General features: G+C 33.3%; 2 long non-coding RNA genes across 2 annotated transcripts; one reads left to right on the forward strand and one right to left on the reverse strand.

Annotated features, from left to right (window-relative positions):
- Window positions 1–2,666: 2,666 nt before the first annotated feature.
- On the forward strand, window positions 2,667–3,328 carry LOC148761342 (uncharacterized). The gene is made up of 2 exons (XR_016028024.1): window positions 2,667–3,013; window positions 3,169–3,328. It is a non-coding gene; the product is annotated as an uncharacterized LOC148761342 (long non-coding RNA).
- A 4,616-nt stretch (window positions 3,329–7,944) lies between these two features.
- On the reverse strand, window positions 7,945–17,620 carry LOC148761343 (uncharacterized). The gene is made up of 2 exons (XR_016027834.1): window positions 17,534–17,620; window positions 7,945–8,135 (listed from the first exon to the last, which is right to left on the reverse strand). It is a non-coding gene; the product is annotated as an uncharacterized LOC148761343 (long non-coding RNA).
- Window positions 17,621–18,956: the final 1,336 nt, after the last annotated feature.

Here is an 18,956-nt window from a genome sequence, read left to right on the forward strand (position 1 = left end):
AGCTAAATAAATTTATACATACTGAAATACAGTAAGCCAAAATATTTAATTTAATTTACAATAACAAGAGGGCCCCCGAATAAACAAAAGTAAAGAGGACTGTGAACCTACGGTTTGGAAAATGCAAATCCAATGGTAGTCCTCGATGAGATCAGCTATCTACAGTCTACACTGAACCTGAAATGGGTGGAAAGGAGTTGGGTGAGATTTTCCAATCCCAATGAGTAAACAGACATTATCATAAATATCTAAAGGCGAGTAAAATGGAGGCAAGTTTAAACAACAAATTTCAACCCATTTCATAATGTTTCCAATTTATTTCTTAAACCATAAAATATTTGTAATTTACCAAAACAGTTGTTAAGGCTTATGTCTTTTATTAAAACAAGGCTCAAGCCAAAACTAATCCTCAGGGATACCTTGGCCGAGTTATCTAACCGAGTCCGCCAAGGGTGTTAAAATATTCACACGTGAAACACTTTTTTTTTTTTAAACCAGCCGTTCCTTGGCGTTGGCCGAGTTACACATTCACGTGGGGGTTCGATGTGAAGTGAGCTCTAATACTACCCCGGGAGTTACCCTCATCGCCTCTACAACCGGAGTAACTATATAACTAGGTTTACCGTGCCCCTCTAATAGGCAGTCCACGAAAACCCGTCACTGCAGTGACTAACCCACCAATTTTAATAAAATTTCGACAGTATAACGTGGCTTTTATTTATTTATCTAGCCTGCATAGTAAAACAACTTACATAAATTTCCCAATGCATTCACAAAATATAGCCACATATACTCATTTCTCATAAGCCATTCCTAGGAAAATATATATTTTTCAAGTCAATTTGTAGCCTCCAATTACTCAATTTCATAATCAATACAATATATTTTTATTTGTCACATTTATTCCTATAACATCAAAAATCTCATTTTAATCTCGTTCTCATTTCATAAAATACATAAAGGGCATTTAAAATAAACTCTAGATAATTTACAATAATAATAAGTTTACTCACCATTTGTACAAACTAAAAGCTTTCTAAGCGCCCCGATCACTACACGTCGGGTACGACTTCTTTGCCTTTTCCGGAAGGCTCTCCTCCTAGACACATTACAAAAATTTACACAATTCATCACATTGATGCTAAATCACTATATAATTAACTTAAATCCTATACTAATGCATGGTATTAAATGCAATAGCCTAAAATGGCTTAAACGCGGTATTAACCTATTTTTGGCACTTTGCTCGATAAATTGCTAACGCGCTCCATTTTTAGCTCTAAATGATCCCATTCTCTCTCCAACATTTCTAACCATTAAATATCAGTCAATAACCTTCTAAAAACAACAAAATCAGCTCACTCCCTTCCTTGGAAAATTCGGCCAAAAATGGGACATTAACTTGGTTAATTTTCTACTTTGTTTTTCTATCACGTTTAATCGTTTTTCATCATTTTCTCTTCATTTCCCTTAGAATAAAATCAATTCATCATCATTGTACAACATTGAGCATCCAGCCAAGAGTGGGTATTGTGAAAATTTAATGATTTCTTGCCCAATTTAATTTCTAAACACATTTAACTAACTAAAACTATCAATTTAACTAAAAATCAAAACCTAAAAATTTCAATTTCTCTCCCCTAGAATTTCATCCAGACCTTGATATCACTTTTTGATCTCTCTCCTCAAGCATGGTAAATGGAAATAAAGGCATAGGAAGGGTAGAAATCAAGCTAAAATCGAAAAATCTTACCGTTAGACGCGTAAACGGGCGAAAAACGTAAATTTCCCTTTGAATTTTCTTGTTTCTCTTTGGTTTTTCTTTTTTTTCTTCCTTTCCTCTCTATTTCCTCTCTTGTTCTTCCTTATGGCCGGCCAGCACTTAAAATTTGGGTTTAAATGGGCTGATTTTTCATTAAAATAATATTATATCATTAAAAAAAATACCACGTGTCACTTTCCCATTGGCCCATTTTTAAAATTTCATCCATTTGTTTCCAAATTTTCACCATACACTTGTCCCACATATCCATAGCTTAGATAAAATTCTCAGACTTATCCAAAGTCTCGGTGGAGTAATTTTTGAAATTTGCACTTTTGCCCCCGTAAAAGTAAAAAATTACATTTTTGCCCCAAAAATTGAAAAATTGCCCATAGACATATTTTTCATCCCTTATACTCATACCATTCTCCAATTTGTCAAATTTGATCTAAATTCTCTCAAAATCTCAAATTTTGTCCGTGGGTGGCAAAATTACGATTTTGCCCCTACACTCCAATAATCACCAGAATTAAACTTTTTCACTTCCTATCATTAAATTTTACTCCAAATAGTTAATCTTGGTAAAAAATTTCACTCCATGATCAAATTATTATCTTAGGTGGCAAAATGACGATTTTACCCTTGAATATCAAAATTTTTAATTTTACCCCAAATGAACCCTCGAACTCCGAACAATCATTTTTAGTCATTCCTGGACTATAAAATATTAAATTTCATCCTACAATTCCTATTTGAACTAGTTTGAGGTTAAATCAATTTAAGTGTACCGTTAGGTACAATATCAGGTTTCGTCTATTCTTAGGTGCTTTTCTAGCGTAATAACATGCTACTCAATGCATGTATGTCATGACATGTATTTATAGGATCGGGTTTTACATTTTTGGTGACAGATTTTGAGAGGAAAGGAAGAGAGGAAGCCACGGTGATGAAGAGAGGAAGCCATGGTGGTGAAGAGAGGAAGCCACGGTGGTGAAGGGAAGCCACGGGCTGGAAAGAAAAAATAAGATGAAACATGGAAGAGAGAAAAAGAAAGAAAAAGAAAAAAAAAAGAAAAGAAATAGAAAATAAATGGGCATGACTCAATGGAAAATAAGTGGGCATGACCCAATAGAAAATAAGTGGGCATGGCCCAATAGGAAATAAAAATAAATGGGCTTAGCCCAAATAGGAAAAATGGAGAAGCCCATGGAGAGGGCCCAAAGGTCATAAAGAAATGAAAAAGGCTCAACGGTAAGTTAATTTTATATTTTAAGATTTATGGGTAATTTAATATTGTGCATATTTTGGATGAAAAATATGCAAGTTGCTTAAGGAATTTTTAAATAAGTTGCTACCCATACAAATGTGTGATTAAGTATACTGAGTTTAAATTGTTGCTAGGAAAGTTTGTCATGGAGGCGTGCCGAACGAAGTATGTGACCGACAACTAGGAATAATTATACACGCGTACGAATCAATAGTGAAGTAATATCCCACTATTATGAGGTGAGTAGGGGGTGTCAATTTTAAAGAATTTCGTATATATATACATGTACGTATATTTTACGTGAAGTGCAAAATTTATGGAAAGCATGCGTCGATGGAATTTTAATGAATTGTGGGTGAACGCTATTTTAGAAATCATTTGGAATATATATATATATATATTATACATAAAGTGTTTTAAACTGGGAAACAAGCTTTTCGAAAAGATTTACATCAAAGGAAATTGTGCTTTATTGTTTGTGTGGTGTGCATTCATGAAATTTATTACATATTCACCATGCTATTTTGATACATAATATCATGCAAATATTTACAATGAACATTTTACGAAAAGAGAGTTTTAACGTGATGTGGGGATCGATATTTTGAGAAAGATTTAAAATATCCCCTTGAAGATCAAATTTGAATTCTTTTAAAAGGTGATTTCATTTTTAACCAAGAAATTCAAGAGTAATTGGAGATTACTACTTGTTGTGTTACAAAGTGTATTTCGAATCGAATGGCTTATGATAATGTGGGTATGAATGACTAGATTGGTATTTGTATTGAAAGTGTATAAACTATTATTTGCCTTGATAGGCTGGATTGTGATATAATTGCCATGTCATGCGGTTGAGATTTTATTGTATGGTGGGTTAGCTTGCTGCAGTGGGCGAGTTCTGTGGACCAGCCTATTAGAGGGGCACGAAATCCGGATATATATATGTACCTCGGTCGGAGAGGCACATAGGGTATCTCCTGAGGTATGGTTAGAGTTCACGTCACGCCGAACCACCTCGTGATGATGAACTCCGCTAACTCCAAGGAATGGTTGTGTTTTTAAAATAAAAATATGATTTATACGAACATGACTTTTTAACAGCCTTGGCGGATTCGGTTGGGATAGTCCTAGGCAAAGGTATCCCTGACAACCAAGTAGGAGAATGATTTTGGCACAAGCCAAGTTTTTAAAAAAGTCATAAGCCATGTTATTTATTTTTGACAAAAATGTAATGGTTTTATACGAGTTGAAATAAGTTTTAATATTATGAATTATACTTCTTTGCATGGTGAAAATAGAATTAAACGGTTTTTCGCAGCTTCCCTATTTGTTTATTTGTGAAATGAATCAGTAATTCCTCGCATATGGAGCGAGTTATGATTTGTGCATGATTTTAAATATTATTTGGTTTCGCAGGAGCTAGCTAAATTTTATTGATTTGATTCAAAAATGATTATTAATATATTTTGATGCGAAAAATTTTATTTTCTCGATTATTTATACTTTATAAGAAATTCTCGATTTTTATATAAGGCACAAATCCTCGTTTGAAACGAATTGCTTTTATAATCCTGCATTTTTATATTCAACTGATCTGTCGTTTACTTGTTTCCCATCTACGCCCTACTCGCTGAATCGATGATTATCACTAAGTCTATGAGATTCACACCCCTTTATTTCCCCTTTTGTAGATAAGGATCAGCCTAGCGTGTAGTCAGTGACGCGTTCGATCCACCGTGAATAGGTAAAGGCATCTCTTAGCATTTTATTCTGAGTCACTCCGCTGTTAGGGGTCAAGTCGTAGCATTTTATTTGTTAAGTTGTAAACAAATTCTAAATTTTTATATAAGCATTAATTTGGAGATTATAGATTTAATGCATATACTTACGAATAAAAGGAAAAAGTTTGTATTGATTTTTATATTTATGGTTCAATTAAGTATATGAAAGTATCAATATTATATGGTGATTGAATGTAGTGGATTAATGAGCAAATTCTAGATAGGCTTGTTGGAGACTTGGCGGGTCTTTTCTGAAAGTCTTGGAAGCCGGCATAGACTAGGGAGAGGTCATTGCAAAATTAGTGGAAAACATTTTCATCATCAAATCATTCAAATCATGATTCCAACTTTACATACTAAAATAGTTTTGAAATTGATGTTTTTACTCACCTTGACAAAAGCGTGCTTCTAAGCTTTGCTTCATTAAACCTCACTCGTTTTACAATTCATGAGCTCAACATAACCTAACATAACAATTTCTAATATAAATTTCTTATCTTTCCAACAAACCCATTTATTCAAAACTAACCGATTAAACTCATATTTTCATTTCAAACCAATAATCCACAAGTATTTTAAACTTAAATCATATATAATGAAACCTTAATCATTCTTACCTCCACAACTTTGTTGAAGAATAAAAACTCCCAAATTCCTAGCTCAAATTCGAGCTAAAATAGCTAAAAATAATAGATTCCTAGAGTTAGGCACAAATTTGTGATTAAAATCCAATAATTATAAATCTTACTTTAGATTTAAGTTTGGAAGGTTGAATCCTAGTCCAATGGGGATTTGAGAGGTTGGGAAAGGGTTTGGTGGTTGTTGGGGATGAGTTGGAGGCTAAGAAAATGAAACATGAAGGCTAGGGCTCGTGTTGACCTTTATATATATATATATTGTCAAAAGGTGCTATAGCTGACTATAAGTGTAATACCCCGTACTTTGATATGGTGACTAATAAAGATTATTGGATGCCAATTAAGGTTAATTATAATGTTTAAAAGTGATGAAAGATGAAAGGAATAGTTTGGGATAAAATATTTCGCACGCGAGGAAATAACAATAAAATAATAATATTTTTATCAAAAAAGAAATTGTGAGATAAAAAGTTATTCAGAAGTCAATTGAGGCATAATAAGGTATTTTGGGTACTAAAGGGACAAAGGAGACAAGAGAAAATTTTTGAAATAAAATAATATTTTATTCAGTGTCAAAATTTTCCATGAAAGAGGAGTATATGGTCAATCTAAGTGGGGGAGAAGAAGAATGAGAAAAATTTCGGAGAAAAATGACGTTAATGGGGGTGCATGTTTTTATTAAGTAAAGATAGCGTGTGTAAATAAATATTTTAAATATTATGGGGACACCGCGTTGGAGTACAAACTTTATACTTTGTTTGTACATGTGTAGAAGAAGATAATAGAAGGAAATTGGAGTTAAATGAGTGTTGGGAGGACTAAATTAAAAATGAAAGAAACTTGGAGGGTAAAACGGTAATTTTATACAAAGTTTGGTCTCTCATCTTTATCAGCCCAAAACCGTCCTTATCTCCTCCAGCAAGATATTTTCTTCTCCTTCTTGAAGCTTCCAACGCCCTTTTCATGTCAAGTTCATGAAAATCAATTTTTTTCATGTGATTTTCCTTGTTTCTTCTCGTTTCCTTTCTTTTCTTAATTCTTTCTTCTCCAAACTTCTTGGGCACTAAACCTGAAGTTTTTAACCCCAATTTCCAGCACATCTAAACCCTAGGAGAAGAAGAAAGAAAAAGAGAGAAAGGAAAAAAAAGCTTGGTTTTGGTGATTCAAGCAAGGAAAGGTAAGGATTCTTGTTTTTGGTTTAAGTAGTCTTTGAAAATGAGTTAGTGACTTAGAGAAATGTCTTGTGGCAACAAAGATTGGCTTGATTGGAAAAAAAATTGGTAACATATAAGCCAATAGACCTGTGGGTACATGAAGGACTCAAAGTGGAAAAAGAAAACGGTAAGCTTAACACAATGTTTTAAAGCCTACGGTTAGTTGAATATTGTGAGGAATTAAGGTTGTTGAAAGGATCTATTTGCCTAAGCTAGTTGAAAATTATTAAGATTGTATGGCATGTTGTTTGAAAGAAATGAAAAAGGAATATTATGGATGAAGGATTGAGAAACAAAGTATTGAAAGTTAGATAGAAAACGATGCATGTAAACTAGGAAATAATCGAGTGAAAGTGAGAATGATTGTTGTTGCCATATATGTGGATTACGTGTGGAAATATAAGACGAATTTGAATGAAAATGGCTAGAAAAGGTTAATATGGGTGCTAGAGTCATAATTAAGTTGCATGTAATTATAATTTAAAGAATTACGCAAGTAAAGGATAAAGGCAACTTTGGTAAAATGTGTCAAGATATAAGTTAGTTGACTAAGGATTCGTGATTGAAGGAAAAAGAGAAGTAGGAATGATGTACACTAAAGGTATTGCATTTGAATTGCTGCTAGGAAATACAAAGGTAAAGTTAGAGCACTATAGTGGCTAGTAAAAACAGTTAGAGACACCTCCGAACAAATAGCGACTTAATATCTCGTTGTTGCCGGATGAGTGAACTTGCATTTCAAAATGTTTTGGGGAAATGTTTACGTCTTTCAATGAATCATTTGAGAATTTTATCGGTTTTTGCTTTAAAATTTCCTGGGAACAAGCCCTTGATAAAATGTTTGATGTTGTGAAATGTGAAATGTCACGACCCGGAACTCCCATCGGGCCCCGTGTCAACCACCGCGACGTCCCGATAAGCACTCATTACCCCGAATGCCGATCGAAACCCCGCAAGGCTTAGCATCAACTTCCGCATCTCCTCTGTGAGCGACAGTTATTAAATCTCGCATTTCAAGAAATCATAAGTTGTTTCCAACTCAAAATAATAAAATATTATTTTCTAGCTCACATGGGCATTTTCGTCAGTTTTTTTTTAAATTTCGAAATCCGTAAAAATATAATATGTAAGTGGAAACACATATTTCATGATTTAAATTAAATTTTGAAGTCTAAAACATTCGTTTAAAGTAAAATTATAGCTATTTGAATATAATAAAAATATTAAATAAAATATTCTATTTTCTTAAAACACAATATTTTCAAAGTCTTCCTAAAATAACTTTTGTAGCGTAAGAGTAAAATAAATTTATTCATATAGTAATAAAGATAATTAAAGTATGAAATTTCGTTTACAGTGACACGTGGGCCCCTAACTAACCAAGAAGGTGTAGAGCTACGAACCCTTACTTCCTATGATGCAACTCCGAGATTAATTCTCGTCTTAATCAACTATCAACAAACTGTCCTGAGCCTGAAAAATGAATAGGAAGGGGGGTGAGATTAAATAATCCCAGTGAGTAAACAATTACCATCAAAAGCATCTAAAGCCGAGTAGATGGAGACAATATAAAAACGTTATATCTCAATAATGTTCATAACACAAAATTCGTTTCAATCTATACCAAACAATTTCTTTTCATCAAAATTTCCCGACTTATGAATTTCTTAAACTTGGCCCCTGCCAGAATCATTCTCACGGGTACCTTCGTCAAGGTATCCCACTGAGACCGCCAAGGCTGTTCAATGACCCATACCCATAAACATGTTTTCACATCTAACACATAGCCGTTCCTTGGCGTTGGCTGAGTCTCACTCTCACGTGGTGGCCCGAACGTGAGGTGCACTCAAATCATACCTCAGGAGATACTTCACCCAACATCTCCCCCCGGAGGTAAATATATAATTGAGTTACTGTGCTCCTCTCTTAGGCAGTCCACGGAAACCCCCACCACTGCAGTGACCGTTTAATATACCACCAGATCCATAAAATTTCCAGTAGCATAATATGGCGAATAAAATTTAATTCAGTCTACCGAGACCAATCCAAAACTGTTCATATATTTCATGCCAACCCCAAAAAAATTTAGCAATCATGCTACCATAGTGTCATAAGCCACAATTTCAATAACATATAAAATCATAAATTTCAACGCAGTCTCCATATACTCAATTTTCCAAAACAATATTTGATTTCAAAACCAATATAAATCTCATTTTTATTAAAAAAATATTTTAATTAGAAAACATAATATTTTATAATTTAAGCTCACCATTCAATAAAAGCATCAAACAAGTATAATAACTCTAGATATTTAAGACGATAAGTTGTCCACTTACAGTTGTAGGAGTCGATGTACTCCTAATCCCAGTCTTGAAGCACAATTTCATACTTTTACCAGTGTAATTTACTCACCATCTATTCACAATGTACAATACATAATTCACCACATCAATGCTTGACCATTATAAAATCAATTCAGGCTCGGTATATATGCATGATATGATATACAACTTATCCGACTACCGCTTAAATGCGGTGCTGACCTAATTCGGCCTATTACCCGATTAAATCGATATACGCGTCCATTTAAACTCCAAATTAATTTTTTTTTCAGTTTCTATACCTCAATTGCACCCAAATTGACTTAATGTCCCTCAGTGTGGTGCAAATTATCAGTCCCGGTAGCAAATTATGAAAATACCCCTAATGGTTAAAAATTCGTATTTTTGCTCCGAAAATTCCCATTATTTTTCTAGACTTGTAATTCATCATTATTCATCATAATTCCTCAAATAAACATCAAGATCATCAGCCAATATTCCCCTAGAAAATTCAGCCAAAAATGGTAATGGAGGAAAATGAATTCTTTTCTTGTTGTTTTGTTTCTAAATATGCTAAACTAAATTAAAACACTAACATAGTTCAAAATCAAATTAATCTAACAACTTTCTCTCTCTAAACCCATATGATCAGATTTGAATCCATCATCAAAACACATAATTTAACCATGGAAAATAAGGAGAAATGCATGGAAATGATAAATCTTAAGCTAAGCTTGAAAAATCATACCTTTAAACACTTGATTCCTTGAAAAATCACACTTTTTCTTTGAATTTTCTCACTCTAGGGTTTGTTCTTATTTCTCTCTATCTCCTGCTGGTTTTGGCTGACCATCCCAATGAAGAATTCTGAAATTTTCAAGCCTTTTAATAGGCTTAATAAAATATCATTATTTTATTTACCTTTTGAATATTTTATTATTTTAGTTTTTTCTAGCCATCTTTTTGACTTTCTTTTTCTACCACTCAATCCTCTTCACTTATCCATGTCTTCCGTGAAATTTCTAGACTTTTTCAAAGTTTTGGTGGAGTAAATTTTTAAAAATTACACTTTTGCCCCCGTAAAGTGAAAAATTACATTTTTACCCCAAAAATTGAAAAATTGCTCATAGACATATTTTTGATCCCTTATACTCATATCATTCTCCAATTTGTCAAATGTGATCTAAATTCTCTCAAAATCTCAAATTTTATCCGCGGGTGGAAAAATTACAATTTTACCCCTAGATAGTGAAAATTTCGGTTTGACTCCGAATTGATCCTCGAGCTCCTAATTACCATTTTGAGTCATCCCTAAACTGTGAAACTCTTAATTTCACCTTAAAATTCCTATTTGAACTAGTTCGAGGCTTAATCGACTTAATGATACCATTAGGGGCAATATCGTCTTTTAACGATTTCTCAAACTTCCTAAATATACAAACATTCTATCGAGCATGTGAATGACATTATAATTATTTTACAAAGCAGGGTTTGACATGAAATGTGTAAAAGGATGAATCCATATGTTTTTGTATAATGTTGATATATATATACTATGTCATAAATGGTACCATTGTGTGACAAATGCAACCGTGCATGTGCGGGGTTAGTGTGCACTTGCTAGTGATGACGGTGGTGAGGGAGATGGATGGTGATACTGTCCGGCTATGTGCACGATGTGGTGGGATACACATGAGCTGGGTGAGATGGGATGTTCGGCTATGTGCACGATGTGGTGGGATGCACATGAGTTGGGTGAGATGCACATGATGAATCTTGAAAATTTGTCGTTATTTGCAAATTGATTTTATTGTAACGAGAAACATTCTGTGTATACTGCCTTACTTAGATAACTGTTGGAAATTTCCTTTCTTTCTAATTTCATGCTGAATACGGTTCCTTCATTATTAAATGATTTTACAACCAAGAGTTTAATGGAGGGATTTTAATAAGAACTTGAACTAAATGTTATTGATTTTAAATAAGTGCATCATGTTTTTTAAACCATTCCTTGTCGTTGCTTGTTCCCTTCCTATGTTCACTCACTGAGTTTGTACTCACGTTTTTAAAATTCATGTTTTAAGTTTCTTGAGTTAAAGGTGATTGGATCTTAGGACAAGGTGCTCCTCCCTATCCATTGCTCGGTAGGTTTACCATGACATTAAATGTTAGCAACCGTGACCAGAGTCACTCCGCTGACGGTCAAGGCCTAATTTTGTGTATATGAATACTTTAGGTGAAATATTAAGATTCACTTGTCAAGCTATATATGTATATTATGGTAGATGATGCCATTATGAATGCATAATTGGGTTTTATGAATTGTTTTCAAAGAGACTATATTTGAACATTATGAATCTTGGGTTTTAAAGGGATATGAATTACTATATAAGATTATACAAAGAAGCTTGCTTTGGCTTAGTGGGCTGAGCCCATTGGGCCTTTGCGCCGATCATGGCCCGAAAATTGGGCTGTGACAATAAGGCACCCTGTAGTCGACTTTTTAAACACTATAGTTAACTATAGTCTTTGGGTAGTCGACTCTAGGCCAGAAGCTTCATTTCTTTTGAACCTTTTTTTGAATCCTCTGTCCTAGAGTCGAATTTTGGCCACTAAGTGACTATACAAAAATACATTCATTTGGCTTCCTTTTTCAACCATTCCCTCAACCATCATTCATTCATGAATATAACATAATAATATGGAGAAATTTACATCAAATGACAAGAGAATTTTCATGGATAGTCATCACCAATGTATAATTAATCAAAATTCAAGTTTTCACTAAATTTTCACAATATAAAAGAATGGCGTTTCACAAGGATTTTACTTCAAGCCACTCAAAGATGACCAGTCTTCATAACATCAAGTTTGGTTCAAGCCAAGAAGCTCAATCATAGTTTAATACTCAACTACATGTGCAAGAATGTTGAGAAAATGAAAGCCATAGTCGACTACAAAGCTTGGATACTCGACCCTTTGGTAGAATGCATGAAAAACTTGAAAAAACTCAACTATAGTTGACTACTGAAGCTCTAACTTGCAATTTTGAAAGCCATAGTCAACTAAAAGGCTCCAATAGTCGACTCTAGTTGACCGTTAGACACAGCCTTTAAAAGATAAATAACTAGTTTCTTCACAAAATCATACTCAATGACTCCAAACGTTTTCCAAGCATAAATAGGACTTCTCCAACACATTTTTGAGGTTGGAAGAGTGGAGAAAAATATCAAATGCTCAAGTATCAAATCCTATGAAGAAAAAGAGAAGAAAGAAAGAAAAGCCAAGCTAAAACAAGCAATACACATTCTTCCACTTAGTTTTTAAGTTATCCTTGAGCTTTAAATTCTTTGTGTTTTCATCCTTATTCTTTATATACATCTTTGTTCTTATCATACTCTTCCTCCTTCGTACTCACTTAGCAAATTCTATCTCTTAGAGGCACTCTTGCTATTCATTGTACACGCCCTTGTAAAGGTTCCAACTTAATCTTGAAAAGTTAATGTGGCTTGTGCTTGCTCTCGTGAAAAGGCAATTGTAGGTTGTGCTTTCTCTTGTGAGAAAGCAATTGTATGTTGTGCTTACTTCCATGAAAAGGCAATTGTGGGTTGCACTTAAGCCCGATAAAAAGTGATTGTAAGTGTTGTGGTTGAGCTTAGAAAAAGCCATTGTGAGGATTTTGCTTGATCCCATTGAAAAGCATTTTTCATAGTGAATTTGAAACTCCTTGGTGAGTCAAGGGAGAGGACGAAAGCATTTGAGAAAGTCGAACCTTTATAAAAATACTTTTGTCTTCATTTTTATTGTTTCTTTATTTTGCTGCATTTTATTCAAGAAAATCAATTTCATAACTTGTTTGAGTTCTTATTTATATTTTTCACCTCTCAGTTTGTGTTTTTACTATGTCTTCTTTTACATCCTTAACTTGTATTTTTCTTGCTGAAAAAATTTTTGAATATAATTCTTGATTTTGTTTTCATTGATTTACCCTTGAAAAATGTTTTCAGCATTCCAAAAGTGATTTTTAGTCTATCTTCAATTATGTAGACTTGCTCAAAATTGGCATACTCATCGAAGTATTCAAGGAACTTCCTTTATAATTTTTGAAAACAACTTTCTGGTCTAGGATCGACTATTGAACCATCATAGTCGACTATAAGTTTGTTCAAATAGCTTTAAAGAGGATTTGTCAAAAGTAATCATGAGCATAGTCGACTAGTGTTCTTTCAGAGTCGACTATAATAATCTATTTCAAGTATTTTTTAATTTTTAAAAGTCCAATTCAGTCCCCTCTTGGATATTTTTGTTACTTCGTTATTGGGCTAATGTTTCTAACTCAAGCTATGAGATGTTGTCATTGTAGCATATACAAAAAAGATGAGAATTCTCATTCAACATGGTTATTAAAATTTGATAAAAAATTTTATTAAAAAATTATCTTGTATATCTTTGTTGTTATTTCTCAAGTAAAATTGGCTATATTTTTTTAAAAAATTGAAAATTACTATGTTGTTAAAATGTTTCCTTTTTGAAATATGTGTTCTCTATACGATGTTCATGAATTATTAAATTTTAAATATTAACATTTTTGTTTATTTTTATATAATTATTATTTATTTTTGAAAGTAAATTTACAATTTGGCAATGAAATAATAATAAAAAACCATAGAAAGAAAGATATTGACACGTAAATTAATTAATAATTCACATGAAAAGCCAAATCTATGTATAACTAAAAGCTTTAAATCTAACATAAGAGATGAACAATTTTTTTAATCTAAGAAAGTTAAAATTGAAAATGATCTCAAATCTAAGAGATGGAAATCTGGACCAAAAAAACATTAGATATATAAGAATGTGAAACATGAAAGAACTAAAAGTGCCAACATTGAAAATAATTGGAGAAAAAAAAATCTCACCCATATATTTCATCAACTTATCGTGAGCTCGAGTTCAAGTGCAAATGATTGGGTTCTGTTTAAAATAATTTATACTCTCTCTATTTTAATTAAGTTTTCACATATTGACTTTTTTGTTAAAAATTTTTAAATTTTGATTTTTTTTATTTTAAATAATTAATTAATTTATGCAATCTCGCCTCTTTTATTTATACTAGCAACTAAGTATATATCTAGAGGCCTTAATTATCTATTTTCTCAATATGGTTCATTGCATTTCCTTTCTGGTCGCTTTACAAATATTAGTCACTTAGCCTTCACAGATGATATTATGATCTTTACTAACGAAAGCAAATCAGCCTTGAGATAATTCTTGAATTTTTACAGGAATATGAGCAGATTTCAAGACAAAAAGTTAATCCTCAGAAGAGTTGTTTTGTCATAGCGCGCAATATGGCTAGTTCAAGACAGCACATTATCTCTTAGACCAGGGGATTTGTACACAAAACTCTGCCAATTATTTATTTGGGTGCCCCACTCTATAAAGGTCTTAAAAAGGTCCTGTTATTTGATTCACTCATCACTAAAATCTGACAATGTATCACAGGTTCGAAAAATAAAATTCTCTCTCCTGGAGGTCGCATCACTTTATTACGCAATGTGCTTTCTTCTTTGCCTATATATCTTTTGCAAGTACTTAACCCCTTGGTGAGTGTTATTGACAAAATAAAGAGACTTTTTAATAGTTTCTTATGGGGAGGATCCACGGACATAAAAAATATTCATTAGGCATCTCAGGGCTAAACTTACTTTTCCTGGTTTCGAAGGTGGTCTGGATATTCGTAGCTTGAAAGATGTTTTAAGGCTTTCTCTGCAAAGCTTTGGTGGAGATTTCAGACTTGCAGTAACTTGTGGACACAGTATATGAGAGCTAAATATTGTACTAGCCAAATTCTTCACACAATCACTACTAAACCACATAACTCCCCCACATGGAAGCGAATGATTAGTGGGAGAGACAAAACTGGGCAGCAGATAAGGTGGCGGATTGGTAAGGGTGAATTGTTTTTCTAGCATGATGCTTGGTTGGGTGATGAGCCATTGGTAAATTCTTTCCTTGCATTTTCTCACTCCATGATTAAGGTTAATTATTTCTTTCATGACAATGAATGGGATGTGGATAAACTTAAAGCTGTATTACCAGCTGTTATTATTAATGAGATCCTAAAGGTTCCTATTAGCTGTACCCAAGAGAATTTGGCATACTGGGCCCTAACGCCAAATGGAGATTTCACTACCAAGAGTGCATGGGAACTACTTCGCCAAAGACAACTTATTCATGCATTGGGTAAGTTTATTTGGCACACGAGCATCCCACTAACTGTTTCCTTTTTCTTATGGTGTTTGGTGCATAATTGGATTCCTGTGGAGTTACGGATGAAATCAAAAGGCTTCCAGTTAGCATCAAAGTGTCTGTGTTGCCAGTCGGAGGAAACGATTATGCATGTACTATGGGAAGGTCCTATTGCACAACAAGTTTGGAATTATTTTGCAAAATTCTTTCAAATCTATGTTAACAATCCCAGAAATGTTATGCAAATTTTTTACTCTTGGTATTATTCTGGGGATTATACTAAACCTCGTCATATTCGAGTATTATTATCTTTGCTGATTTCTTGGTTTCTTTAGGTTGAAAGAAATGATGCAAAACATAAGGGACTAGGAATGTATCCTGATAGAGTAATTTGGCGGATTATGAAAATGTTACAACAACTATTTTAGGGTAATTTATTATGTCAATGGCAATGGAGAGGAGATCTTGATATTGCTACACATTAGGGTTTCTGGTTTGACAGGAAGAGCCACGATCCACCAAAAATTATTTATTGGTAGCAACCATTGATAGGTGAGTTTAAGTTGAATGTTGATGGTAGTTCTAAAGATGCCTTTTAGAATGCTGCTGGTGGAGGAATTCTTCGGGACCACATAGGTACTACGATTTTTGGCTTTTCAGAAAATTTTGGACCTTATAATTCATTACAAGTAGAATTAATGGCATTACATCGAGGTTTGCTTTTATGTGTTGAGTACAATGTATCTAGAGTTTGGATTGAAATGGATGCAAAAGTGGTTGTACAAATGATACATGAGGGACATAAAGGTTCCTCTTAGACTAGATGTCAAGACCCGAAACTCCCATCGAGCCCGTGACAACCGCCGCGACGTCTCGATCGACATTCATTACCCGGAATGTCAATCGAAACCCCGCAAGGCTTTAATATCAGCTTCTCATTTCCCCTGTGGGTAACTGTTTCCAAATACCACATTCTAAAAGATTTTAAAACTGTTTCCAACTTAAACAAATAAAATAATAATTTTTGTCTCACAGGGGTATTTTGGTCATTTATCTCAAAAATCTCAAAATCATCTAAAAATCTAGTATGTAAGTGGAAAACACATATTTCATAATCAAAAATAATTTTGGATGTCTAAAACATTCGTTTAAAATGGTATTATGACTGTTAGAATAAAATAAAAGTATTAAATAAAATATTTAATTTTCACATAAAATAATATTTTAATAACACTGCATAAATAATTTTTATAGTGTAAAAGCAAAATAAATTCCTACATACTGTAATGCAAATAACCAAAGTATAGAATTAATTTACAGTGACACGTGGGCCCACGAATGACCAAAAGTATCAAAAGAAATGAGCCTACAGTTTTTGGATGTGGCAAGTTCAACTGTAATCCTCGCCGATATCAGTTATCTACAATCTATTCTGAGTCTGAAATGGGTGGAAATGAGGGTGGTGAGATTATAAAATCCCAGTGAGTAAACAAACATCACTCAAAATATCTAGAGTCGAGTAAAATGAGACTATTAAAACATTTCATCAAACTATAATTTATCATCTTTCAACTTATTTCAACCAAATGAAATCAATTTATTTAAAGCAAGTAATCAGTATGGCTTATGAATTTCTTAAAAAGCTTGGCTCATGCCAAAAATTATTATCATACTCAGTTATCTAGGATACCTTGACCGAGGGCTATCCCAACTGAGTACGCCAAGGCTATTAGAAAGTCATGTTTTTATTTTGAAAACATAGCCATTCCTTGGCTTTGACTGAGTTCCCCTTCACGTGGTGGTTTGGCGTGAAGTGAACTTTAAAGTTATACCTCGAGAGTTACCCTACTCGCCTCTCCAACCAAGGTAAAAATATAACAGGATTTCGTGCCCCTCTAATAGGCTAGTCCACAGAACCCAGCCCACTGCAGCAGGTCAAACCCACCATAAAATAAAATTTTGATAGCATGACAGGGCTAATATATTACTACCCAACCTGCAAGGGTAAAATAAAGCAATTCATACAATTCATAAAAAACACAGCCCAACTAGTCATGCCAATACAATAACATAAGCCATTAATTCAATTTTAAATTTACAACATATCAGTGGTCTCCAATTACTCTATTTTCAAAATCGTTATTTCGTTTCAAGACAATTTATAAAATATTTTCATTTAAACTCATTTTGTTTACAAAACATAAAAATTTACCATTTGAACTCATTTTCATAAAATTCACCAAAACTGAATAAAAACATACTTTAGATAATTAAAATGATGGTAAGGTTACTCACCGTGTCTAGAGTGGGGATTTTTGAAATACTCAGACTATTGGTCCTCGGGTGCAATTCCCTTGCCTTTATCGGAGGACTCACCACCTTGACACAGTACAAAATCGAGAAATTCACCACATTGGTACTAAATTGAAATTAAACTAATTTAGACTACTAATGCTTGATATGGAATGCAAAAATGTCTAAAATTTTGCCTAAATGCGGTGTTAACCTATTTCGATCTTTTACCCCATAAATCGATATACGTGTCCGTTTAAACTCCAAATTAATTTTTTCATTTTCTATGCCTCAATTGCACCCAAATTGACTTAATGTCCCTCAGTGTGGTGCAAATTATCTGTCTCGATAGTAAATTACGAAAATACCCATAGTGGGTAAAAATTTATATTTTTGCTCCGAAAATTCCCATTATTTTTCTAGGCTCATAATTCATCATTATTCCTCAAATAAACATCAAGATCAGCAGCCAATATTCCCCTAGAAAATTCAGCATAATGGGTTTCAATGGGAGAAAATTATATCTCTAGCTTATTTTTGCTATATTTCAATATAACTTAACTAAAATCACTTAATTCAATTAAAATCAACCAAAAATCAAGCTCAAAACTCATCCATGGAGGTTTGGCCAGCATGGGTGTCCATACCCACTTTCTAATTTTGCATGAAAATGAGAAAAAAATGCATGGGTAGTGAAAATCACAAGGAAAATCAATGAAATTTACCTTTTCAATGCTTGATTTCTTGATTTCTCTTGATTTTCTCCAAATTTTCAGGTAGGGTTCTTATTTGTTTTTTTCCCCCTTTTCTCCCCTGGTTTGGACAGCTGAAGAAGATGAGAATTCTGGAATTTTTACCTTTTTAAAGGCTAAAATAATATAATATTATTTTATTCATTTTTTTAATGTTTTATTAATTCCTTAAATTCTAGCCATCCATTTGTTTCCAAATTTTCACCATACACTTGTCCCACATATCCATAGTTTAGATAAAATTCTCAGACTTATCCAAAGTCTTGGTGGAGTAATTTTTTAAAAATTTACACTTTTACCCCCGTAAAAGTCAAAAATTACATTTTTACCCCAAAAACTGAAAAATTGCCCATAGACATATTTTTCATCCCTTATACTCATACCATTCTCCAATAAGTCAAATGGGGCCAAAAAAATTCTTTTCTAAAAATTCTCATTGTGTCCTTGGGTGGCAAATGACCATTTTGCCCCTAGACAGTAAAAATTTCGGTTTGACTCCAAATTGATCATCAAACTCCAAATCACCATATTAAACCATTCTGGGACTTTAATATTCTTAATTTCATTTTAAATTCTCTATTTGATCTAGTTCGAGGCTTAAATTAACTTAATTGTACCATTTGGTACATTGTCGTCTTTTAACGATTTTTCTTTCGGGGCTTTCCAAGTATGCA

Source organism: Theobroma cacao, chromosome 8, assembly GCF_053813885.1.
Source record: "Theobroma cacao isolate CCN51 chromosome 8, ASM5381388v1, whole genome shotgun sequence".
In the NCBI taxonomy this organism is placed as follows: domain Eukaryota; kingdom Viridiplantae; phylum Streptophyta; class Magnoliopsida; order Malvales; family Malvaceae; genus Theobroma; species Theobroma cacao.